The sequence below is a fragment of the Schistocerca nitens genome, chromosome 3 (assembly GCF_023898315.1).
Source record: "Schistocerca nitens isolate TAMUIC-IGC-003100 chromosome 3, iqSchNite1.1, whole genome shotgun sequence".
Taxonomy (NCBI): Eukaryota; Metazoa; Arthropoda; class Insecta; order Orthoptera; family Acrididae; genus Schistocerca; species Schistocerca nitens.
Window position 1 is genome coordinate 553818172 of NC_064616.1, and position 27809 is coordinate 553845980.

Here is a 27809-nt window from a genome sequence, read left to right on the forward strand (position 1 = left end):
TACCACAGGTCCCATGCAAGCACAGGAGAATGTCTCCCGTAGCATAATACTGGTCCAACCAGCCAGCGTCTGCGGCACGCTGCATGTTTCGAGCCGCCGCTCACCTCAATGATGGCGTTTGTGTAGACGACCAGCGTCCTAAAGAATCAAATGTGATTCACCCGAAGAGTCGACACGTTTACATTGATCGACGGTCGAATCCCGATGGTCCCGTGCCTACTGCAATCGTAAATGAAGATATCGTTGGGTCAACATGAGAAAACGTAGGCGTGGTCTGCTGCAGAGCTCCATGTTCAACAATGTTCGATGAACGTTGTGCTCCGGAACACTTGTGAGTGCAGCAGCATTGTGCTCTTTCGGCAGAAATGTCACAGATCACTATTATCCTACTCCAAACTGCAAACAAGCCGCCGAACCCCACGCTCTGTGAAGAGTCGTGGACGTCCAACCATTTGGCGCTTAGTGTTAGTTCCACTATTCTTCTACCGCCTTCCGTACAGCCTCCCGACAGTAGCACATGAACATTCGACCAGCTTTGCCATTTTCGAGATACTTGTTCAAAGGTTCTCTGCAATAATAATCTACCCTTTTTCAAAGTCGCTTATTCAATGGATTTCCCTATTTGCAACCCATGTCTTCGCTAGGATGATGCCCCGTCCAAGTCTGCATGGCTTACATATTGTTATTACCGCGTCACGTGCCCGGAACGCCACCAGGCGGTATCCAACATTGCAGTAAGCAGTGGTCATAAGCTTTGGCTTATCGGTGTAAGTTACATACATCTTCTGCTCACTGTAGTTTTCTCGAAGTTCCTGTCTTTGGCCCAGTGTCTATGAAAATAACTCCTGTTTTAATAGTTGAGATCCATGTTTTTCAATTTGTTTATGCAATAGCTTCGTAATGAGTAGTTAGAAAGCCTTTTATCTTGCTGATTTCTATTATTTCTTACTGTAGACAGAAGTTTTACGGCCCGAGCCGGGGTCGTGTTGTTATCAAGAGGTCGAACGAAGAGCAGGCGTAAGTGATCCCGTGGAACGCTACGGCGTTAATGAAAACTCATTCAGAATGAAATTTTCACTCTGCAGCGGAGTGTGCGCTGATATGAAACTTTCCTGGCAGATCATAACTGTGTGCCGGACCGAGACTCGAACTCAGGACCTTTGCCTTTCGCGGGCAAGTGCTCTACCAACTGAGCTACCCAAGAACGACTCACGCCCCGTCCTCACAGCTTTACTTCCGCTAGTACCTCGTCTCCTACCTTCCAAACTTTACAGAAGCTCTCCTGCGAACTTTGCAGGACTAGCACTCCTGAAAGAAAGGATATCAGTGCACACTCCCCTGCAGAGCGAAAATCTCATTCTGGAAACATCCCCCAGGCTTTGGCTAAGCCATGTCTCCGCAATATCCTGAATGACAAAAAGACCATGGGTGTGCCAGTCATCATTTTAACACATTAAAAAATTTTGGAAACAATTTGGACACATCATAAGATCTTAAAAATCTAAGCACATTCGCTTCAACGTGATTTGAAATCGTGGACAGATCTGTCAGCAAATCTTCCACTGCCTTCTGGTCTGAAAATAAAACAATCTAGTAAAATGTGGCGTACAGCGCTTTGTTCGCCACAAGCACCGCACTTTGGGGGGTCCTCTCGCCGGCGAAAGAAGCCTGTGCGAAGACTAGTTAGGAGGACCTCATCCCGTCTTCGTGAATGAAAGGAAGTACGCCACGGTCACGAAGGAGGCTTTACCAGGTGCAGCTTATTACGTAATACGTCCAGCCACTCGTCTTCCCATACACTCATGAACTAAATGAGGATCGCCACATGCTCCCTTGTCTGCCGCATCCACCTTCTCGTTCCCTGCAGTATCTACGTACTCTGGTACCCAGCAGAAAGACACCTCCTTCCCCAGGCGTTGCAGTTGGAGAAGGGCTTCCTAGGTATTCTGGGCTATTTCCTAAGTACAAGCGTTGCAGAGAGTGAAGGGCACTCAGAGAATCGCAACAGACAAGGAATTTAGCGCTCTAAGTACATTTCATCTGGTCCGGTGCCCACAGGATCGCTTATAATTCTGTGTTGAAGACAGTAAAGTCTTGAGGCTGTCGGACCTTCAAAACATGGTCCGGGAAACAAAAGAGCAGCCAATGGAGTGCCCTTGATGATGATGAAGTTTGTTTGTGGGGCGCTCAAGTACGCGGTTATCAGCGCTCATACATATCTCCAATCTTGTCACAGTCTAGTCTTGCCGTTTTCCCGGATGACGATGAAATGATGAGGACAACAGAAATACCCAGTCCCCAGGCGGGGAAAATCCCCGACCTGGCCTGGGATCGAACCTGGGACCCTGCGATCCAGAGGCAGCAACGTTCGGAGTCCCCTTTTTCGACCCATCCGTAAAGACAACTGTAGAGTTGTGGTGCTTAGTTAAAATGCAGTAAAATAATGTATTAAAAACATATGTAGGAGTGCAGTCTCTCCTGTACTGCACTAAATCTAAAATTGCTCTGGACCTCTGGAGTGACCACGGTGGCAGCAGTTAAAATACTGAAATAAGGGCTGTACCCGTTCCACAACTATTGAATCCAACATACACTGCTCACATATCCCAAAAGGTACTGTTGCTCGTGAACGACTGGAGAAAAGATTTTCCACGGGTGGACGAGCAATGCTGAGTATGGTGTGCAGGAGAAGTCGTAGCTGCGAGTAACTTAGATGCATGGCGCACCATGAGAAGCTGTTGCCAGATGGTGAGTGTCAGTTCCCCAGTGTCAGCACAGGGACTGCGTATGGGGCTCGTCCTACAAGTACCCGCGGCCAGCCTAATCCCTTCATCCCCTCATGGTGGATAGCAACACTGATCTTCAGGTAAGAAGGCCTCACTGACCCGTACACTGTGCAGTTGTAGTCTGGCCCCGAACACATGTAAGTCCTATAAAACTTGAGTAGACGTACCCTGTCTGCTCCCCAAGCTCCGTGGATAGGGCACTTTATCATATTCCTTGCCCTCAGGAGTCTGGCTTTCAGGTCTCTCAGGTGTGTTAACCACGACAGTTTGGAGTCAAGAATGGGGCCCAGAAAGTTCAGTATGTCTTCAAAATCTAGAGCCGGAGAGATTCTTTATCAGAGACTTCGATTGAAGACGCCACAGTACAAGTATCGGTGATGGCCTTGACGGGACTTGCCTGCTGAGCCTCGTTACCGCTGACGCTGCACATCCATCCGGCTCTGCCAGAAGATAAGGACACGCAAATTCCGTCGCATCCATTCTGTCGGGAGACGCTGCCAGCCGACTACACCGCGCGTTCAGCCAGTCCGTTATCCGCTCGAGTAATGTGCAAGATGTATGATGAAGGCGAAATACCCTCATACTTCATAAATAGTGTAATAATTACTGTTCCAAATAAAGCAAGTGCTGACAGGTGTACATATTATCGAACTATCAGTTTAACAAGTTATGGTGGCAAAATTATTTACGGGAGAACGGAGACATTGGTAGAAGCCAACCTCGGGGAGAATCAGTTTGGATCCCGGAGGAATGTAGGAACACGCGAGGCAATACTGACCCTATGACATCTCTTAGGAGATAGGTTAAGGAAAGGCAAACCTACAGAAAGCTTTTGACAATGTTGCCTGCCATACACTGTTTAAAATTCTGAAGGTAGATGGGGTAAAATTCAATGAGCGAAAGGTTATTTACAACTCGTACAGAAACTATACGGAATTATAACAGTCAAGGGGCATGCAAGAAAAGCAGTGGTTGAGAAGAGAGTGAGACAGAGTTGTAGCTTATTCCCTATATTATTCAGTCTGTACACTGAGCAAGCAAATCAAACCAAAGAAGGAATAGATGTTCAGGAAGTGACGCGCATGAAACATGGAACGAAATCGTACTGAATACTTTCTCAGAAAATTATTTCGAACGATTGGTACAGGAGCCCGTTAGAAGTATAAATGGTTGAGAAAAAATAGTCGACCTCTCAGCAACAAATAATCCTGATCAGAAAGGGAGCATCATGGTGGATACAGGTATTAGTGACCACAAGGTCGCTGCATTGAAACTGAATAATATAACATCCAAATCCACCAAAAATTAACGCAAAATATATTTAGTTAGACGCCTTCCTTCAAAACAGTCTGTATTCCTTCAAAACTACGTAAGCGTAGACCAGACATGGCTTGGAATTAAAGAAATAGTATCTATGGCAACTGAGATGTTTGTATCAAATAAATTAGTAAGAGACGGAGCAGATTCTCTTTGGTGTATAAAACAGATCAGAAAACTGTTTCAGAAGCAACGAAAAACGCATGCCACGTTGGAAAGAACGCAGAACCTCCAAGGTTGGCGAATTTTTACAAAAGCTAGAAATCTACCGAAGTCTTCAATGCGAGATGCTTTCAATAGTTTCCACTAAGGAACGCTGTCCCGAAATCTGACAGAAAATCTGAAGAGATTCAGGTGGTATTTAAAGAACACCAGCGGTAAGACTTAATAAATACCTTCACTGTGCTTCATGATCATGTTGCTGATGACAGTGCCACTAAAGCAGAGTTACTAAACATGATTTTCAGAAATTCGTTGATCAAAGAAGACGAATTAAATATTCCACAATTCACATGAAGAGCAGCTCGTAACATGAATAACATAGCAGTAGACATCGTCGGTGTAGTGTAGCATGTTAAATCACTCAATAGAGACAGTATACCAGTTAGGTTCCTTTCAGAGTATGCTGATACAATAGCTCCCTAATTATTAATCAGTACGATAGTTTCCCTACTTAGTAACCATTTACAATTTCCCGCTCGTCGACAGATGAATACCTAAAGGTTGGAAAGTTGCATAGGTCACACCAATGCCTAACAAAGAATCACAGATCCATATCACTAATGTCGATTTGCTGTAGGATTTAGGAACATGTACTGTGTTCGACATTATGCATTTCCTCGAAGAAAACAGTTTATCGACAAATGGCCAGCACGGATTCAGAAGACACTGTTCTTTTGAAACGCAACTAGCTCTATATTCTCGCGAAGTAATACGTGCTATCGATAGGGGATGTCACAATGATTTTATATTTTTACATTTCCATAAGGTTTTTGACACGGTTTCTCACAAGCAACCTCTAACCAAACTGCGTGGCTATGGAGTATCGTCTCAACTGTGCTAATGGATTTGTGATTTCCTGTCAGAAAGGCCACAGTTCGTAATAACTGACGGAAGGTCATCTAATAAAACAGAAGTAATGTCTTGTTTTCCCCAAGGAAGTGTTATAGGCCCTCCGTTGTTCCTGATGTACATAAACGACTTAGGAGACAATCTGAGCAGCACTCTTAGACTGCTTGCAGATGATTCTGTCATTCATCGTCTTATAAAGTCATCAGATCATCAAAATCAATAGTTTGCAAAATTATTTAGACAAGATATCTTTATGGTGCGAAAAGTGGCAGTTGACTCTAAATAATCGAAAGTGTTAAGTCTTCCACATAAGTACCTAAAGGAATCCACTAAATATCGGTTACACGATAAATCACTGAAATCTAAAGGCCGTAAATTCAACTAAATACTTACTGATTACAATTAAGAATAACTTAAACTGGACCGATAACATAGATAATGTTGTGGGAAAAGCGAACCAATGATCGCGATTTACTGGCAAAACGCTTAGAAAATGCAACAGGTCTATTAAAGAAAAAGCCTACATTACACTTTTCCATACTCTTCTGGAGTACTGCTAAGCGACGTGGGATCAGCATCAAATAGAACTGACGGAGGAAATCGAAAAAGATCAAAGAAGGGCATCTAATTTTGCGTTATCGCGAAATAGGGGAGAGAGTACCTAGGATATGATGGCAAGCGAATTGGGGTGGCAATCATTAAAACAAAGACGTTTTTCGTTGCGGCAGGATTCTCTTAAGAAATTTCAGCCACCATCTTTCCCCTCCGAGTGCGAAATTAATTTGTTGGCGCCCACTTTCGAAGGGAGAAATTATCATAATAATAAAATAAGAGAAATCAGAGCTCGCACGAAACGATTCAAGTGCTCGGTTTCTTAGTGTCCTGTTGGAGAGTGGAACGGTGGAGAAGAAACTTGACGATGGTTCGATGAACCCTCTGCCAGGCACTTAACTGTGCATTGCAGAGTAGTCATGTAGACGTTGATGTTGATGAAGAAATAGAAACTTTGAGGTTTTAATTCTGTTAGAGACAGCAAAACAGTTGGAAGAGAAGTTGAATGAAATTGACAGTGTCTTGAAAAGAGGATGTAAAATGATCCAGAAATCCAAAAAGAGGCTAATGGAATGTAGTCAGATTAAATCGGACGATTCTGAGGGAATTGTATTGGAAACGATGCACTAAACGTCATAGATAAGTTTTGCTATCTGGGCAATAAAGTAGCTGATTATGATCGGAGTAGAGAAGATATAATATGTGAATTGGCGATATAAGAAAAGAGTTTCTAAAGAAGAGAAATTTGTTAACGTCTGATATAAATTTAAATAATTGTAAGTCTTTTCTTAACGTATTTTTCTGGAGTGTAGCGTTACAAGTAAGTGAAATAGGAACAATAAACAGTTCAAACGATAAGATGTTAGAAAATTTGGAATTGTGGTTCTACAGAAGAATGCTGAAAATTAGATGAATAGACCAGATAACTAATGAGGAGATACAGCACCGAACTCACAAGAAAGAAATATTTCTGGCACAACTTAATTCAAAGCAGAGCTCGGTTTATAGGACAGATCTTGAGGCATGAGTGAATCATCAGTTTGGTAATGGAAGGAAATGTGCTAGGAAATAAATGTAGAGGAAGACAAAGGCTCGACTACTGTGAGTACGTTGAAATGTGTGTAGGTTGTCGTAGTCATGCAGAGCTGAAGAAGCTTTTACAGGAATAATTAGCTTGGAGAGCTGCATGAAACCAGTCTTCTGACTGAAGGACACAACTTCAGCAACAACAACAACAAAAAACAACAATCTACTCATTTATTTTGTCTGTGAGAGTTCCTGTGCACCACCAGCAATTAAAATTTTATTTTCACCAGAAAAAAATTTCCGATTGATCATTACGAAAAACAATCATTTGTATATAGTGTCATAAAGTAATTTTTACAGAGATTGACGACTGCAGTACAATTGGTCATACACTATGTGATCAAACGTATACGGACACCCCCAAAACATACGTTTTTCATATTAGGTGCATTGTGCTGCAACCTACTACCAGGTACTCCATATCAGCGACGTCAGTAGTCATTAGACATCGTGAGAGAGCATAGTGGGGTGCTCCGCGGAACTCACATACTTCGAACGTGGTCAGGTGATTCGGTGTCACTTGTGTCATATGTCTGTACGTGAGATTCCACACTCCTAAACATCCCTAGGCCCTCTGTTTCCGATGTGATAGTGAAGGTACACGTACGGCACAAAAGCGTACAGGCCGACCTCGTCTGTTGACTGACAGAGACCGCCGACAGTTGAAAAGGGTCTTAATGTATAATAAGCAGACATCTATCCAGACCTCACACAGCAATTCCAAACTGCATCAGGATCCACTGCAAGTACTATGACAGTGAGGGGGAAGGTGAGAAAACTTGGATTTCATGATCGAGCTGCTGCTCATAAGCTACACATCACGCCAATAAATGCCAAACGACGCCCCGTTTGGCGTAAGGAGTGTTTGGACGATTGAACAGTGGGAAAACGTTGTGTGGGGTGACGAATCACGGTACACAACGTGGCGATTCGATGGCAGGGTGTAGGTATGGCGAATGCCCGGTGAACGTCATCTGCCAACGTGTGTAGTGCCAACAGTAACATTCGGTGTGGTCGTGTTTGTCATTGAGGGGGCTTGTACCCATTGTTGTTTTGCGTGGCACTATCACAACACAGCCTAGATTGATGTATTAAGTACATTGTTGCTTCTCACTGTTGAAGAGCAATACGGGGATGGCGATTGCATCTTTCAACAGGATCGAGCGCCTGTTCATAATGTACGGCCTGTGGCGGAGTGGGTACACGACAATAATATCCCTGTAATGGACTGTGCTGCACAGAGTCCTGACCTGAATCCTATAGAACACCTTTGGGATGTTTTGGAATGCCAACTTCGTGCCAGGCCTCAACGACCGACATCGATACCTCCCCTCAGCGCAGCACTCCGTGAAGAATGGGCTGCCATTCCCCAAGAAACCTTCCAACACATGATTGAACGTATGTCTGCAAGAGTGGAAGGGGTCAACAAGACTAAGGGTTGGCCGACACCATGTTGAATCCCAGTATTACAGATGGAGGGCACAACGAACTTGAAAGTCATTTTCAGCTAGGTGTCCGGATACATTTAATCACATAGTGTATCTGTAATTTGATTACTACCTTTTACTTGTGTGTATAATGTTCTAACCAAGAATGTTTTCTTTGACATCAGATGAAACTGTGACAAGATTTAGTTGTTGATTTAGTTTAACTCGTTAATTATTTCTATATAAGCCAACAAAGTTGCATGGATACTGAAGTGTATTCTTTGAGAAGCCTACAGAAATCAGTATCTGAACAGGTGATGATACAGGGAACAAAATAGGAGGGCTTTTACGAAAGTAAGGTCCCATTGGTCGCGAAATGGAAACAACAGTGAAAATGAAATCTTTTTTATTTACAATATTTAGCTACACCATCTAGCTACTTCTCTACCAGTCGCGGCTCCGACTAAGACATTTGTCGTGGCATTCTACTAACTTTCCAATACCCTCGTCATAGAAGGCCTATGGTTTCTGTTTCCGCCGATTCTGTACTCTGGTCTGCAGCTTGGTTTCTGTGCCAAAACGTCTTCATATCCAGCGGCTCATTCGATCAGAGATGAAAATCAGAAGGTGCCAAGACCGGGCTGTATGATGGATGATCAAACACTTCCCGTCGAAAGCGCTGCAGGATCATGCTCATTGCCCCTGAATGTGTGGCCGAGAATTGCCATGAAGAAGGAAATGCATGGCAATTACGTTGTGTGGGGTGCATGAAATCAGGACAATATTGTTCTAGACACTTTTACGTGCTCACAGTCTCAGAACGCAAAAGAACGACGTGACGCTATCGGTGGATATACTAAAGACTTTGTCCAAGACATCTATGCACAGCTTCAACGGATTTTCATTGTGGTTTCCATTTCGCAGTCGAACGGAATATGCTTTCCGAATAGCCCTCGTATTATTTAGAAAAGATTATTGTTATTAAATGATGAAACACAATTAAATTTATATTTTAGTTAGCATTTAGTAACTAATTTTAGTATGTTGAAGTTCCAAGCTGTGAAATAACAAAAACTTGACTTCATGTTTGACAGTAGTAGACGAGGGAAGGCCTTCATTTTTTGTAGGCTTCACGGCAGTGTAGCGAACTTCCTGTATTAGTTTCGTCATTAATGTGCATCGGAACTACAAGATGAGAAAGGTTCATCATATAATAAAAGAATGATTTCAGTTTATTTTAAATAAACTTCTGAGAGTATTCCAATTATAAGTGAAATTCTAAAGGGGAATCGCCATTTTTGTAAGTTAATGAATTCCTTCCTGGAATAGGCAGACCATAGAAAAAGGCTACTTTAAATTATTTTATAATTTCAGTTACTGACTCGAAAATAATTCACACTAACTTCCTTTAACAACTCCTCCTGTTTACGTTCGGTAGCAGAAAAATGTAGGCTTCTGAGCTGCTTCAGACATGAATTCATTTCCATTGACTTTTTCCAATGACGTGCACACAAACATACTTCGTATGTGATCTATTGTCATTCGCTACTGATAAACGAAATGATAGAACACTAATTTTGCTTTCGAATTTTTTATTTCAGTTCCAGCTATCTAGATAAGAACTCAACGACACCATTTTTAGAAAGAAATTCAGAATCGTCACCCAAATGTAACACATGAAGAAAATAACTTTTATCGTATTTAATACAGAATGGCCGTGTTTTGAGACTGTGCTATAGCACTCAGTTTAAAGGAAATGAGAAATCGTCTTTTCGTGACGCACAATGCTATTTGTGATTGCCTTTAATGATGTGCAGTACAGAATCAAAAGAAAATTTGGGGATAATCAACCATTAAAAATGACAGTACACATATTAAAGACAATTTTTTTTGCTGAAATTCTCAGGAGAAACACTTAGAGGATTCATAGAGCTCATTTTACAAACATGACAGAGTAAAACAGCAGAGAGGAAATACATTGCAGCTAGGTAGCGTGAAATTTGTTTTCTAATGTGTAAGGTCACTCTTGTAGTTTCGTTGTGGCATTTCCTTTGGCTCATAAATATATGCAACAAAAGTTGCTAAACAATGTATTAAAATGGAAATAAGTTTATCCTTACATACGGCCAGGTTATTAAGAAAAAATCGAGTGAGATTATTAGGACGATCGAGAGCCTACTAGCTGTACGTTTAAAGGTGAGATCATCGCTTATTTTGATAACAAGCTGTGCAGTGGTACACTGTCTACCATCTCTATGGATTTACTATGCAAGTCATGGTACAATCGATGGTGGAGAGCACTTAAGACAAATATTAATTACGCTGTACACTATTCGTTCCACGCTCAGAGCGACAAAAAGTAACTGTCTGTATGCCTCGGTATGTGGCCAAATCTCTCTTATCTCATTCTCATTATCGCTAGGTGAGATATACGGTGAAGGCAGCAGATACGTGGTATAGTCCACGATGAAAATTTGATTTTTAAATTTCCCCCTTTGGCTTTCGTGAGAACAGCTTCGTCTATGATACAAAACTCCTCATCTAGGTTTTCTGAAGGTTCCTGTTATACTTGCGTATGGGCTGTATATCTGGCTTTTACTATCCTTGCAGCTCGGAATTCTTTCGCCGCTTTCTGTTAAGCCAGCCCAACAAGAGGTTTCATCACTACAGCAGTTTTCTAAACCAGGTCATACTTGTGTCTTATACTTTCATTTTTTTCAGTGTAAAGAGTGCGTATTACAAAAAACTCCTTTCTTAGTTTGTCTTGCAGTCTGACCATGGTACTGGAGTATGATCCTCAGATATAATACTAAATGTGTAATTTAATTATACGGCTGCATGTCTGCTGACTTCCGTTTGTATAGTAGACTGTGGAATTTTTCCCAGGCATCCCGCTCTGGCTCTCTTACTGAAGCTAGAATTCCTATTAGTTTTCTCCATCAATTTCCATATATCCTCTTTTAAATCGAGAATATTAGTTGAGCTTTGCTGATTCGTCACAATATTTCAGCAAGGAATTACTCATATCCCATTAAATCTGATCTGGAAGGTTCTGCCGGAATGACTAATATAAATGATGAGTAGCTTTGGCAGTGAAACGTTTACAACCACTGACTTTCTTTTTTCTTACACGTGACTTATATTTTATGGTTTCGCAATCTCGTAATGTGCTGTTTCTAGAGAAGGGGATTGTAACGTTTATCCTTGGCTATAAGGTTGGAATTTCTAAGATAAACTTCCTAGATAAGATATGCAGCAATAGTTTTTTGAGGTGGTTCATATGTTTCTGTTGTATAATTTGATGTTAATTACTCCTTTTGTGTTCGATTTACCTATCAGACGACTTTGGCTTTTGCTTTATTGTCGTTGTTTACTGTTGGGATAATCCTGTGTAAGTAACAACGAAAGTATGATGTTTGTCTCACCTATGCTTTCAACGGAAGAAAATAGAGACGAGAAATAATGTAGTTAATATACGAATTCAACACACTCCACAGATGTATAAAATCCGCGCTAGGAAATAAAGAAAAGCAACTAATACATTTGTTGTGACAACCATTACAGGTCAACTACAACAATATCGCTCTTAGAACCACACTCAAAAATGCAAGAACATATCTTAACACTTCAGGACATAAGAAGACATGTTTAGATCAATATTTCAAAGAGCATAAAGCCGGAGGTTATAGCTTGTTACAGTCGGTGCATTAGCTCAAGGGGAGAGGGATGTGTAAAGGAATCATCTGGAGCTTTATCAAAACAACCAACTTATTCAGCTTAAGCGATTTAGTGTAACTAAAGAAATCTAAATACGGACGACGGAAGGGGGATATTTTAAAGGCGAATCCAGTGTCGTACCACCTTTTTCAGTAAAACTGCTTAGAGGAAGGGACTTCAAGTTTATGGCATCGCTTATATACACATCACATTTCAACTTCATCAAGTTTACTTATCATCTCATAGTAGCTCGCGAAATCGGTATCAGATGTATTTCGAGTTTCTAAGCTTAATATACGTTTCAAAATGTGTCGTTTATGCGATTATTTTGCTGTTAGATTTTCAATTTGATCCTATAGAGGGAATGCGTAATGCAATACCTGTGACAAATTATCTTTGCGGGTAGTATAATAGTGCTGAAGGAGACAAAATTTTTTTAAATATCTGTATACTTCTGAATCAAGCAGTCGGAAAAAAAGTTAGAAACCCTCAACAGGAGGACAGTAAGCCTAGCCTCAAAATATTCAGCTGATTACGAAACCTACTTTGCAGTTTAAATTCCTTTAAGGGTTAACTGAAGTAAAATTGATCTCCTGTCGATCATAGCATTGTTTTGGGAGTTGTGTCACATGGAATGTAGGGGGACTAGAGTCTATAATCTTATCAACGGCGAAGTCATTAGAGATATGACGCAGGTTTAGATGGAGAAGAATGGAGGAAACTCGACAGAAGTGAATTTGTGATCCTTAGTGAAACGTTGTTGGATGGCTGGGCGAAGACTTGACCCTTCTTCTCCCGAACTGGAATACAGCTGCAGCATCAAAAGAAAGATGAACAAAGGATTTAGCAGACTGTGCAATAATGAGCGTGTACTCCGGTGTTCAAGGAAAAAGGAAATACAAGAATAATTGTGAGGTGTATGACGGTGGTACTGACCTTCAGAGGAAGGCTGTCATATCACGCCATGAAACGAAGTTAGCTGTGTCATCTACGCAAGAGAAACAAGTTACATAGTAGCTTGCGTTACTCATTTCATGTGAATTTTAATTGATCACGGTAGGAAGAGATAACAAGTAGGGTGGTCATTTGTTCCTTGTCGAACACTGTAGTTCGTTCCTACGGCATTCTTTGGCTATGAGACGTAGCACTGTAGTGCAATGTTAGGAACGGCGTTCAAATGCCCTCTCCACTCTCCTGATCGAATGCAGAGTGTTTACCGCAAGAGAATGCCTGATCATTGCTCCTTTCGCCTTTCCCCCTCTTACTGCCCCCCCCCCCCCCCCCCCATCGTCCTCATCGTAATGATAACATTTTTTACCCGAAAGGAACCTAATAGAGTCGATTGCTGCCTCATACAAGGAACTATTCTATTCGTCTTATAAGTTGTAGGGACCTCACGGAAAATTAAATCTGCCTAATGAGACGGGAATTTGAACTTATCTCCCCAAGTGATAATCCAGTGTCTTAAACATTGCACCACCTATCTTCACAAAATATAGCCATGATTACAGAAATAATTACTTTATAGACACTGGCCCAAAGTGGTCCATAGGTCTATCAGTTAAATACAAATGACTCAAATTTTTGAAATTTGATGATTAATTTCCGCTTTTTAAAGCATCTAAAAGTTTTCAAATAACTGTGTACCTGCAGAGCTTTCACAGTTCCATCGACAAGATTTTTAGTATGTCGACACCTGTTCTGATCTGACGTAAAATTCCTAGTATAAGCGGATAAATGCCAGACTACAACTACAAAGTGGTGAGTTTCGATACTAAGTCAGTCCTATCACCTACTACTCCGGAAATGATTTCTTGATGTTAAAAATTATTAAGAGTCCACGTTAGACTGGACGTCCCCACACAACCATTTCAGTAACTCAGTTCATCATAGGTCAAATGTTAAACTGGACGTTCCCACATAACCAATTCAGTAACTCAGTTCATCAAAGGTGAAATGTGTAAGTAGCCTGTTTAGGTTTTCTTATTGGTAACGCCACGTAGCGCTCTGTATGAAAAATCACTGGCTGTGCTGTGTGCAGTCTGTGGCTAGTTTGCATTGTTGTCTGCCATTGTAGTGTTGGGCAGCGGCAGCTCGATGTGAACAGCGCGTAGCGTTGCGCAGTTGGAGGTGAGCCGCCAGCAGTGGTGAATGTGGGGAGAGAAATGGCGGAATCTTGAAATTTGTAAGACTGGATGTCATGAACTGCTATATATATTATGACCTTTGATGACTAATAAGGTAAATACATTTTTTGTTCTCTATTAAAATCTTTCATTTGCTAACTATGCCTATCAGTAGTTAGTGCCTTCCGTAGTTTGAATCTTTTATTTAGCTGGCAGTAGTGGCGCTCGCTGTTTAGCAGTAGTTCGAGTAACCAAGATTTTTGTGAGGTAAGTGATTTGTGAAACGTATAGGTTAATGTTAGTCAGGGCCATTCTTTTGTAGGGATTTTTGAAAGTCAGATTGCGTTGCGCTAAAAATATTGTGTGTCAGTTTAAGCACAGTCATGTACAATTTTTCTAAGGGGACGTTTCATATGTCGACCCTTAGCCGAGGATACCTCATTGGAATCTTCTGATTTTTTCTTGTAGTTTGTGTAATTAGTGTAGCGTTTGATTATTGCTAGCGCGTAATTGTAGAGAAAATCTCCTTTGTAGTTGCAGTCTTTCATTGTTGTACAGTAAAACAGTTGTGGCATGCATGTAGATTTGCACCAAGTATTTCGCAGCTGCAATTAACTAGATATTATTTTCAGTGCTATGTTAATGTGTTCTCTTATTTTTGCTCTTCAAATTGTGCTTTTCTGTGTTATCGTGTGAAATATTGTGACAATAATGGCGCGTGAAAAACGTAACACTAGGCTCCAAAGTAAACTGAGAAATAATGGGGACGACGAGCGTAGCTTATCAGCACCACTGTGTAATGAATTAACAGACATTCAAAGTAGTAATTTGGTAATAGTGCATAGGGAAATGGAGCGGGCGGTAAATAATGATGTAGACAGTGAAACAAGTAGTGAACAGGGAAGCATTATCGATCGATCGGTCGGCAACAGCTCGCCTCAGGAATCCGAAACGACAGAACACAATATTACAAATACTGTAGACTCAGGTTTTGGGTGCTCACTGTTTTCTCAAATAAGTCAAGACACATTTTCTGCTCGTCAAAATGTAAATGTTGCCGGTGCAAATGCACTGCCGAAAAGCATAGAGGAACAGATTCCAGACACTAATACATTATTATTGCAATTAATGCAGCAAATGAAACAAAATCAGAGACAAACACAGCAACAGTTAGACACAATGGAACAACACCAGAGATAAACACAGCAACAGCTTCAAAAGTTAGACTCATTGGAACAAACACGTGAAGATTTAACTACTGAGATACATAACATTGAATCGAAATGTCAAAAAGCCTGTAATGACGTAAAAACGCAAATTGGTGAGCATTTTCAACCTATTTTTTCGCGGCATGAAAATGCATTACAGAATCACGAAGCAGCCATAAAAGAACTGCAAATTATTGTTCATGAAAATCATGAGACCTTGCAAGCTAAAATTGACTCAGTTGCATCTACCGATACGGTTACGCAACTTGTAAAAACTCAGGAAAACTTAAATGGACACAGTAGATACGATTTCAACACAAATTGACACTCTGAAACTTGGTTCAGAAAAACACAAAGAGGAAATAATTTCACTATCGGATAAAGTAGCCGAACTTTCAGCTCAGTTCACTAACTTATCTACGAAGGTAGATGATAATCTGAATGACACCAAACCGATAGTCTTTAATGACACAGAAGAGTGCGAACAAATTAGGAAATTCAAACAAAATCAGAATCAAATTAATACGCAACACCAAAGAGAAATCCGGGAAGTACAAGATCAGCTGACACAGGTAATACAAGAATTACGTATTTCAGAGGACATCCGCGCTCCAATACGGGAAGAGGGACATAGAAATACGGAACAGCCACAAAATAATAACACGGGGTACTTCGGAAATTATGCAAGAAATTGGCAAGGTGCACCGAATTTTGAGATGGAACCGCCGACACGACGTAACAATGACCGATATGCTACTCGCCGACACAATGATTTTGACTATAAGCTGTTCATTGCTACACGTAAATTCAAAACATTTAAGAATTCTGGCAACGACATTCATCCACAAGCATGGCTCCATCAATTCTCTCATTGTTTTCCTCCCAACTGGTCGTTAGAACACAGATTAGAATTTATGTGTGGCTACTTAGAGAATGAACCAGCTGTAAGAATGCGATCGGTCATTCACGATTGTCATAGTGAAGTAGAATTTTATCATGCCTTCCTCTCAGCGTATTGGTCTCAAGCTACACAAGACCGAGTAAAACATAGCATCATAATGATGAAACGTTTCGAACAATCTGAATTTTCCAGTCTTGCGATAAATTTTGAAGACATGTTGCACAAGAATCAGTACCTGTCAAACCCATACAGCCCCTCAGAACTCATCCGCATTTGCTTAATCAAATTACCTGAACATTTACGACATATTATTTTGGCAGGGCGTTGCAAAGATGACATTGAAGCTTTTCAGGGACTGTTACACGAATTGGAAATTGACACTGACAATCGCGGAACGCGAAAACAGGAGCACAACAATTACAGGTCATATCCGTCACAATTCCGCGATGAAAGAAACAATAAATGGACACGACAATGCTATTCTTACAACGTAAATCGTGACCAAAACAGACACCACCTGTATGACAACCGTTGGCAGAGTAGTAATAATTACAGGGAAAGATCACCTCTCTGCGGTAATGACTATCACAGATACAATCAGAGAAACAGACAATATGGGAACCAAAATAATTATTATCGAGGGAGACAGAATAACTTCAGACGCAACGGTCCAGCGCGTAGTTGCGATTCAGGGAGAAGTTTTCCACCACGTGACCGACAAGAAAGTAACTATGGAATCTACCGACATGACGACAGACGATATGATCGTAACGACAGACCTGAATTGCATCAGAACTGGCGGGATTCAAACAGAGCAGGGTCCTCTCGACAAGGTGAATTTGTAGAAGTTAGGTCTCCAAACCCCAATAACGGCGCGCGCCAACAAAGAGACAATAGGCAATGACTCATATCGGTGGCAGCCACACAACGTACGTATGAAACTGACGACGCAGCTGCCGTAGCTAGTAATTACGTAAAAATGGAAGACATTAGGGACATCTTACTCGAGGAACACGACGTAAAACATAACAACATTGCATATCCTGTGATTCACATTACAGTAAATGACATAAAATTTACGGCAGTACTTGACTCTGGCAGTCCCATTTCAGTAATTAGTGAAACAGCCTTTAGCAAATGCAACAAATCGAACGATTGTCCCACACTTCCGTTACGTAAGATTAAATTACAAGGTGCAATCTTTGGAAAAATTGTAGATGTACGCCAACAAGCCAACTTAGAATTCTTTTGTCAAAGCCACAGCTTCTCTGAGCTTTCTTATTGTTCCATTATTGTCGACGGAAATTATATTGGGAGTAGACTTTTTGAATGAATACAAAGCAATTTTAAACTTTCACGATGCTGAAATAAGTTTAGAGAAAGAAGGTAAGTCAATAGCTTTGAAATTAGAAGATTGGCTCTCAAACCATGACGAGGAAATTAATCGGCTTTACCTTCTGTTAGACAACAGTTCGGAATTTTCTACGGAACTAGACACTAACAATCACTCTGCAAGTACTGACAGGGATGATATCGACGGCGTATTTGATACTAATGAGTTAATTCAGAATAAAATTCAAACAATTGAGAATTGTAATGACACTGATAGGCAGGACCTTTTTGAGATTTTACAAGCACATTCCACAGTTTTTACTCACAAAACAGGAACAATCAAGGGATTTCAATACCAATTTCGTGTTCGTGAGCATACGAAATTTTGTGTTAGACCATACGTAATTCCGGCGCATTATAGGGACCGTGCCGGCCGCGGTGGTCTAGCGGTTCTGGCGCTGCAGTCCGGAACCGCGGGACTGCTACGGTCGCAGGTTCGAATCCTGCCTCGGGCATGGGTGTGTGTGATGTCCTTAGGTTAGTTAGGTTTAAGTAGTTCTAAGTTCTAGGGGACTTATGACCTAAGATGTTGAGTCCCATAGTGCTCAGAGCCATTTGAACCATTTTATAGGGACCGTGTTAGAACAGAAATACAATCTATGCTTGACGAGGGCATTATTGAGCCTGCAGTAAGCTCATGCAACAATCCATTACATGTTGTTGAGAAGAAAAATGTATCGATCAGGCTTGTCTTAGATTCGAGACAAATCAATACTGTCATTATTGCTGAAACAGACAGGCCGCAAATGTTGGAAGAACTTCTTCAACATTTTAATGGTGTAAAAGTGTTGTCTTCTATTGATCTCAGATCCAGCTTTTATCAGATCGAACTTCATCCAGAATGTAGAAAATACACAGATTTTCTTTGTTTCGGCGTTTGTTATCAATTTCGGAAACTTCCTTTTGGTTTGAACATTTCTTCGGCAGCATTCATTCGCGGGCTAAATTCCATATTACCTGAGTTCTTAAAAAGTCACATCACCTAATGTGTGGATGATATTCTAATAGCAGAAGCTTCATGGGAACAACATAATCGCATCCTCAACAGTTTTTTACGTATTTTTGCAGAATCTGGAATTACAGTTAACTTGGAAAAGTCTGAATTCAGTAGGACTAAGGTGAAGTTTTTGGGGCATATTATTTCTTCTGAAGGCATTCAACCGGATCCTGAAAAGTAAGAAGCAATCAGAGCCATTCCAGTTCCATCCACAAAAAAACAAGTCCGTAGTTTTCTAGGTCTCGTAAATTTTTATCGTCGTTTTCTGAATATGCAAATTCTAGTTACACCAAAACTTTGTTCTCTCACTGGAAAAAATACTATTTGGAACTGGGATGAACGAGCACAGTTGGAATTCAATTCTTTGAAAGAATCGCTACTTAACGCGTCAATACTAGCTCATCCAGGTCTGTCACAAGATTTCTGCCTTAGCACGGATTCTTCTAAAATCGGTCTTGGTGCCCATTTATTTCAAGAAGCCATAGAAAATGACACTAACGTTCAGAAAACCATTGCTTATGCTAGCTGAGTGCTAACAAAATCTGAAAAAAATTATTCCGTTACTGAATTAGAAGCTTTAGCTATCGTTTGGGCATTTAACAAATTCCGTTTCTTTCTTTCTGGTAAGCACGTAAAAGTATACAGTGATCATCGTGCATTACAATTTATTATGTCTTCAAAATTAAATCATGACAGGTTAAAACGTTGGGCATTATTTCTGCAAGAATTCCACTTCACAATAGTCTACATTCCCGGCAAGGAGAACGTTGTTGCGGACGCACTGTCACGCGCACCGGCTGGGCTTGAGAAAAGTAACACAGAAGGCAACCTCGAAAAAAATTTCAGTATTCTTTACATTCAGAAAGTCGCCTTTGAAAACTTCATCACCACATCTTTAAAGGACATTGCTCATGAACAAGATAAAGATCCGATTTGGAAAGACATCAAAAGTAAATGGCATGAAAAGACACACACACAGATTCGGCATTATTATCTGGTTAGAAACAACATACTGTTCAAACGCTGCACTGTTGATGACAAGCTATGGGTACTTTGCATTCCAGATGATTTTGTTAATAAGCTCATTTGGTTCATTCATTTCAGCTACACACATTTTGGTCCACGAAAATGTTATCATATTCTTCGGACGACTTGTTATTTTAACAATATGGAAAAGAGAATTCGAAGAGTCTTGTCTATTTGTAAACTTTGTCAGAAGGCGAAACCATCTACTATCTCACATCGTGCTCCGTTGTTTCCTATCATTCCTTCTAAATTAAAAGAATTTGCTGCTGATCTCTTGGGACCCCTTGTCAGAACATCGAATGGATTTTCGTACGTTCTAGTCGCTGTTGAACTTACTTCAAAATTTGTTTCTTTCACTCCGTTACGTAAAGCCACTGGACGGTCTGTATCCAACGCCTTTGTTAAAAATTTCTTACGTGAAGTTGGCCACGTTGCTAAAGTTATTTCAGATAACGGACCGCAATTCAGATCTGCTGTTTGGTCACGCATGCTTCGGAACCATAAAATCAAACCTGTTTTTATTTCATTGTACTCACCACATTGTAACCCATCTGAACGGATTATGAAAGACATCAATAAGCTTTGCAGACGCTTTACCACCTACTCTTGTACTGAAGAATGAAGAACCACCGAACAAAATCAGAGAGCTTGTACCTTTCCCGAATACACGTAAACTTCGACACAAAGACATAGTTGATTTGGCTATTAAAAATATAAAATCTGCAGCAGTCAAAAGGAGAAAACTACACGGTAAATCAAATGCAAAGAAATTATATATTGGTCAGAAAGTTCTCATTAAAGCTCATTCATTGTCACATAAGAAGAAACACTTGAGTCACAAATTCTTTCTAGTTTACAATGGACCTTACAGAATCCGACGTATACCACATGATAATTGCGTTGAAGTTGAAACTCTGCATACTAGGAAGAGTAAAGGTTTACACCACATTTCACATGCAAAACCGTTTATTGAAAGATAATCTGCTTTTTAGCTTTGTCTTTGCCATATAACTTTTCACTTTACATTACTAGTATGCTTTGTCAGACTTAGAATCTGTTAATATGCAACAATGTTTGAAGTTAAATATCCAGTCAAGAACCAAGAGAACTTATTTAGACAGTAATTACGAATGCATTGTTATAGTGAACAGACGACACAGTGTTATACATTCTTGCAACAAGTTGCACGATTACGTAACGACTATCAGGCTTACATACTTAGAACTTATACTGCTAATGAGATATTAATGCAACATTTTGGTTTACTTGAAAAGATACTCTTTATTTGAAGTACATTCGGTGAGATTAAAGATGACTTAGCATTTGGTTTCTTTGATAGGTACACGATTATATCACGACGCTATTAATATGTGACACAATTTACATTGTTGCTTTAGCGGTGTATCTGTTTTATATCTGCACAGTTTTTCTGTATTATTCTGGAAAGTAAAACATGTTTCAGTAGTAACTTTTGTGGTATAGCTACAATGAGACAGCCTTTTTCGTAGCACGACAATACGTCACATTATAGTACTTTCTTGATCACGGTAAGGTACGTAATAACTACGATACATATACACAAAGCATTTCACTTTCGTTTATGATGAGGTAAGTACATTGACTTCAGCAGAACTTTGCTTACAGAGGACGATAACAACGACACTTCCACAGAATTATCTTACAGCAAGACGCACATTTAGCGCTACAGGACATGCATTTGAGTGATTAATTTTGCACTTAAACCATTTATTTTTTAAGATTTTTGAATTACCAAGAAAGTTTTCCGTGATACATTTCATTCCATTGCTGTAATCTGTAACACCTGAGGGTATAATTACATTAATCCTCAGGGGGGGTACACGCCTACTTTGTGTACCATGTGTTTAGCAAGCACAAGGAGCCCTAGATAATATGGTATTTGCTTATACAACTTTACACATCGGTACCATATTCCTCTAAAACAGAATTACACAGCTATCTGATTATTTTACAGAGAAACCAACATCTTTTTACTACGTCAGTGACAGGTGTTTACGCAATTACACAGTTAGATAACTTCACACTTATGAAATTGTCTTTCTTCTGTACTTTGTGAACTGTTCATATTTTTTCGGAACCATTGTGATACTATGAGAGCTCTGAATGATGTATTTGGTATGGGATCATGATTTTTAAAGTACGTTTGAGGCAGATGACACTTTTGACACGTGCAGAGAATTTTTTTTAGGTTTTGAAATTATTGGAGGAAGCTACAACGATTTTGAGAGTTGACTGAGGTGTTATGATGTTATTATTACGATGACTATGTGTATTATGCTGTTGCAGTATGTTTATGATCAATATGCTGATGCTATATGAGTTATTTGATTATGTTACGTATCTGTTATGATGAAATATTGAAGAAGTGTCGACGAATAAGGTAAGGAATAATGAGTAGTGGTTAGGGACTCTGGTTTGTGAAAAAGGTTGTTGGAAACCAAGAATCGTACTTTAAGAGTTATGAAATGTATGTAAATGCGTGAATGTATTACAATGGCGACGAAAATTTTTTGGACACTGTTATATCAATAGGATTTTGTTTCTACAGATTTGTAACGCAAATTCTTGACCTGTGAAATTTTTATGTGAGACTGTCACTGTTGTGCAAACTGGTGTCGTAAATATTTCGGTAAGAAAGTTAAGTGACCTTCACGTAATGCGTCGTGGATGCCCAGCTGTACCACCTGCCTGGAAAAAAGCCATTAGTGTGTGCCTTTCAGAGGCACAGGTGGAGAAAAAAAAGAGGCCATTATCCTTGCTATTGACATTTCCTTGTAGAAAGCATCGCAAATACGACACACTCATTACTTGGAAACATGATTACTCGTACTTTGTGCTACTTATTGAAATGCTTATGAATTGATGGGAAATATTCATACATCTGCACACCTGATTATGACAAGTGTCTTTCAACGAGTGTTGAGAGAATTTCTACTGACTTATGAAATGCCTCATGACTACTGAATGATTATTTTATGCTTTACTTTGTACATAGTTGCTTATTTCATTTGATATCTGGTTTCCAGCTGTGTTGCAGCATTGGTTTTATAAAATAAAATTAAATGCATTTGCTAATGTGAACACTTTCTGTCAACAGATCTATTAAATAATTATTTTATGATCCACATTCTTCGAAAAAGGAGCACTTGGAAAGGAAAGAACAATAAGAAGGGATTAATAACAGTAACTGCATACATAATTTTGTTTTCAAGTACTTGGTAATTTCTTTTGTAGAATAAATTGTGATGCATCACTCTAGTATTAAGATGTGACATAGGTATTAAACATGGCCGTTTGTACTGTAATACTTTTTCTGCCTGAGCTTTGTCTTGTTTAGATATAAGTTATTGCATTTGCTGCTGCTGTTTGCCAGGCATAGTGCTACTGAATTTTAATTTGTGTTACCCTGCTAATCCAGTTTACTAGTGATTTATTTTTCTTGTTTGCTGCACATTGCCTCATATTAGTTGTAATATTGCAATTGCTTTGCTAATTTCTATAACGCTGCTTGCTTGGCAAATCTGCATTTTTTGTCATTGCTGTTTGCGTTAATTGTTTTGTGCTGCTGCATTGCCTCGTCCCTTAGTTTATAATCTGAGCTCAGTAGATTTAAGTTAGCTTAAGAGGGGTAGACTATATATGAGAATGAGCTGCGATGAATTAGAAGAAATGCATTGAGAAGTTTTACAAAAAAAAGTACAGCAAGCAGGTATAGATAGCACTTTTTGAAATAATGAAGAACGAAGGGAGATCTCTAAGAAGTAAAGAAAGTTTTGTTTGCAAGATACTGCAGTAAAACAAACCCTGTCCTTTCCATTTCTGTTATTCCGCTATGTGTTTGTGTACTCTTGTATATTTGTGTTCATCCTGTCTTTATGTGTTTATCTGATGAGAGTTATGTTGTAGAATTTTTCTGATAATATGTTATTTACCTTGTAAAGATGCTTAGACATTATTTATTCTGTTTTGTTTTAATGCTCATGTGTGAAGTTGATGTTTCAAAAGTTATTCTGATCTTTTATGTATTTACTTATGTCATATTTCTTGTAACACTGATGTATATGTTATTTCGATTCTTTTGTAAAGCCTGTATTACTACAAATGTTATCTGTATTGTTATGTTCTTTAATTATGTATTTTGTACCTTTGTTATTGTATTCTTATGTTATAAAATTGTAATTGACACCAGTTCAACAAATTAAGTAACTTGTAAGTTACATTTCACTGCACACGTTTCTGTTGGTCATAGTATATGGACAATATGTGAGAAGTAGGGACTGTTAGTGTTTGCACGTGTGTTAAAAATTCAGCAAGGGACTGGATAACAGCATTGCTGGTTCTAAGGACAATTCCAAAAACTTTGTGAGTGCACAAGTGGTGGTTATGGACTTGCTATATTGTCTGCAAGACTCTTCGATGGTGATTGTGCACCTGCACAGTCGCAGCAGATGGCTGCTGCCCATCTCTACAAGAACTACAGTGGGTCTACACCTTTGATGATCCATCAATACCATTATTTCTACAAGGACTGCAGTGGGTCTGCACCTCTGGTGGCCCACCAATACCGTAATCTCTACAAGGACTACAGTGGGTCTACTCTGTGATGACCTACCTACCAATATTCTTCAAAACTTCGACTGACTCTGCTGTGGGTTTGCTCTGTTGTGGCGCATTACCTGTCGGCATGTCAAGAGTCAGCAATGTCTTTCCGTTGGAAGGACAACACTACTTCTTCAAGACTGCATGGAAATCCACTACTTCCGTGTGCATTCTCTTTTACTGCTCAGACTTTGAGGGAAAAAAACACTGTAATTTTACTGTGATGAATGATCAGGACTGTCTTTATGGACTGTGAGAAAATTTTAGCTTTTGACCAACATTGTATGAATAAATGTGTGCATTTGATATCTTTGTTATTGTAATTGTGAAAAATTTTATCAAGTCATTATTGGCCACTGCCCAAAACAATTTGTAAAATTTTTTGTGGGGAACATGGGGGCTATGTAAGTAGGCTGTTTAGGTTTACTTATTGGTAACGCCACGTAGCGCTCTGTATGAAAAATCACTGGCTGTGCTGTGTGCAGTCTGTGGCTAGTTTGCATTGTTGTCTGCCATTGTAGTGTTGGGCAGCGGCAGCTGGACGTGAACAGCGCGTAGCGTTGCGCAGTTGGAGGTGAGCCGCCAGCAGTGGTGGATGTGGGGAGAGAAATGGCGGAATCTTGAAATTTGTAAGACTGGATGTCATGAACTGCTATATATATTATGACCTTTGATGACTAATAAGGTAAATACATTTTTTGTTCTCTATTAAAATCTTTCATTTGCTAACTATGCCTATCAGTAGTTAGTGCCTTCCGTAGTTTGAATCTTTTATTTAGCTGGCAGTAGTGGCGCTCGCTGTTTTGCAGTAGTTCGAGTAACCAAGGTTTTTGCGAGGTAAGTGATTTGTGAAACGTATAGGTTAATGTTAGTCAGGGCCATTCTTTTGTAGGGATGTTTGAAAGTCAGATTGCGTTGCGCTAAAAATATTGTGTGTCAGTTTAAGCACAGTCATGTACAATTTTTCTAAGGGGACGTTTCAAATGAACGGAAGGTTAGTAAGACCACAACTAGTAAAGCACTGCGGTGCTAAGACCACCCTTCGAGTTGGGATCAGATTTACTTCGCTTCTATTCACAATAATCTGTATTACTAAACGGCTAACAGGTTTCATGGTGCACAGACGAGGTTACCTGTGTAACGGCTTCCAGGGGAACGCAGATTTGATCTTCAGGCTTTCATATTATTATTGATTAACTTTAAAAATGACATACCGATTAAGAGGTATAATCTTACGTTAAAGGTTTAACACAATAAGACAAGAATTACTATTAGAAACTGTGTATGTGTTGAGGCAGCATAGCTCACGGCCCGCAGTTACCCAGCTATATGCATCCAGTATTTGAGAATGAAAGCTCTTAGGGACTTCAAACAAACGTTACACATAATTTCTAACACTTTCGAAAGTTTTTCTCCGAGAAAGCCCTGGCAAAACGCTGAAAGGAAAATAGTCTGCAACTTACTACCTTTTTTTTTCCATACTCCGCAAGGCACCTGACGGTGTGTGGCGGAGGGTACCCTATCGGTTCTCCCTTCTATTCCAGTCTCGTATTGTTCGTGGAAAGAAGGATTGTCGGTATGCTTCTGTGTGGCCTCTAATCTCTGATTTTATCCTCATGGTCTCTTCGCGAGATATACGTAGGATGGAGCAATATACTGCTTGACTCTTCGGTGAAGGTATGTTCTCGAAACTTTAACAAAAGCCCGTACTGAGCTACTGAGCGTCTCTCTTGCAGTGTCTTCCACTGGAGTTTTTCGCGACTATTACATGATCCTGTAACGAAGCGCGCTGCTCTCCGTTGGATCTTCTCTATCGCTTCTATCAACCCTATCTGGTACGGATCCCACACTGCTGAGCAGTATTCAAGCAGTGGGCGAACAAGCGTACTGTAACCTACTTCCTTTGTTTTCGGATTGCATTTCCTTAGGATTCTTCCAATGAATCTCAGTCTGGCATCTGCTTTACCGACGATCAACTTTATATGATAATTCAATTTTAAATCACTCCTAATACGTACTCCCAGATAATTTATGGAATTAACTGCTTCCAGTTGCTGACCTGCTATTTTATAGCTAAATGATAAGGGAACTATCTTCCTATGCATTCGCAGCACATTACACTTGTCTACATTGAGATTCAATTGCCATTCCCTGCACCATGCGTCAATTCGCTGCAGATCATCCTGCATTTCAGTACAATTTTCCATTGTTACAACCTCTCGATACACCACAGCATCATCTGCAAAAAGCCTCAGTGAACTTCCGATGTCATCCACAAGGTCTTTATGTATATTGTGAATAGCAAGTGTCCTATGACACTCCCCTGCGGCACACCTGAAATCATTCTTACTTCGGAAGACTTCTCTCCATTGAGAATGACATGCTGCGTTCTGTTATCTAGGAACTCTTCAATCCAATCACACAATTGGTCTGATAGTCCATATGCTCTTACTTTGTTCATTAAGCAACTGTGGGGAACTGTATCGAACGCCTTGCAGAAGTCTAGAATCATGGAATCTACCTGTGAACCCGTGTTGAGGCAGCATAGCTCACGGCCCGCTGTTGCCCAGCTATATGCATCCAGTTCATGCAGTAAAACTTCAGCATCAGGCACGACATTTAAATTTACTACTTATTTACTGGTAACTCTATCCGTCATATATTTTTCAGACAGCGTCCATTATACCTCATAATGTACCTGCAAATTATGTCACTGTACGACTCATAGTTGTTGTACTTGTCATGACGTCATAAACATTGAGATGCGTAAAAAACTAGCTTTTCTTAAAACGGAGCGCAAAATTCCCCGACAATACTCGTCTAGTGTTTGATAATAATGCCGACATCCAACAAACTTTAAACATAATTCCAAACCTTTTTCTACCCTTTTTTCGTTTAGCTTCGTAACTTCAAATATTTCACACATTAATTCATTTGTAAAGTAATCAGACGTCTGAAGCTGTTTCATACATATGAGTTCGATTCTTTACAGAACAGGTGCAGGGGTTTGCTGGTAATTAACATAAACGAATTAATAACCGAGCTAGGAGAAATGGTTGCACTAGGACTGCTAACGGAAAAACGTATTTCAGGATTAGAAGGCTCAAGGCACTAATTGTCGTTGTTAGATGGAACTGCAGGGTGAGTTCTTTTTTTCTAATCAGGCTTGATTATTCTTAACGCAACGACATCGACGTAGGAAATCAAAACGCATGCAGAGATTGTACTAGAATCACGAGGATGGTAGATAATACCGTCTAGCAATCCCGCTAGCTTGACGCATTGACGCAGATCGACAAGGCATCAACTAAACAACAGGTCGGATGGATGACCTTTGAAGAGCAGTTGGGCATTCCAGACACATCATTTGATGGTCTTCGTTTCAAAACAGTCTTCTCAGCTCCATCGTATTCGTTAGTCGAGAACTTCATTGCTTGAACAGACTGTCTGCTAAATCACAAAAAATGTCGATTCACTTCATTTTGACAGGAAATGGTTTGCAGATCTTCATGCAGAACTTTCAAGGAAAAAGTGGATAAAAAATAAATTATCTGTATCACATGAC

At 39.9% G+C, this 27809-nt stretch overlaps 1 protein-coding gene across 3 annotated transcripts in view; it reads right to left on the minus strand.

Moving 5' to 3' along the window:
* LOC126248461 (cytochrome P450 4C1-like) overlaps nucleotides 1-27809 on the minus strand; it is a 269044-nt gene that overhangs the window by 147022 nt on the left and 94213 nt on the right. The window lies entirely within an intron of this gene.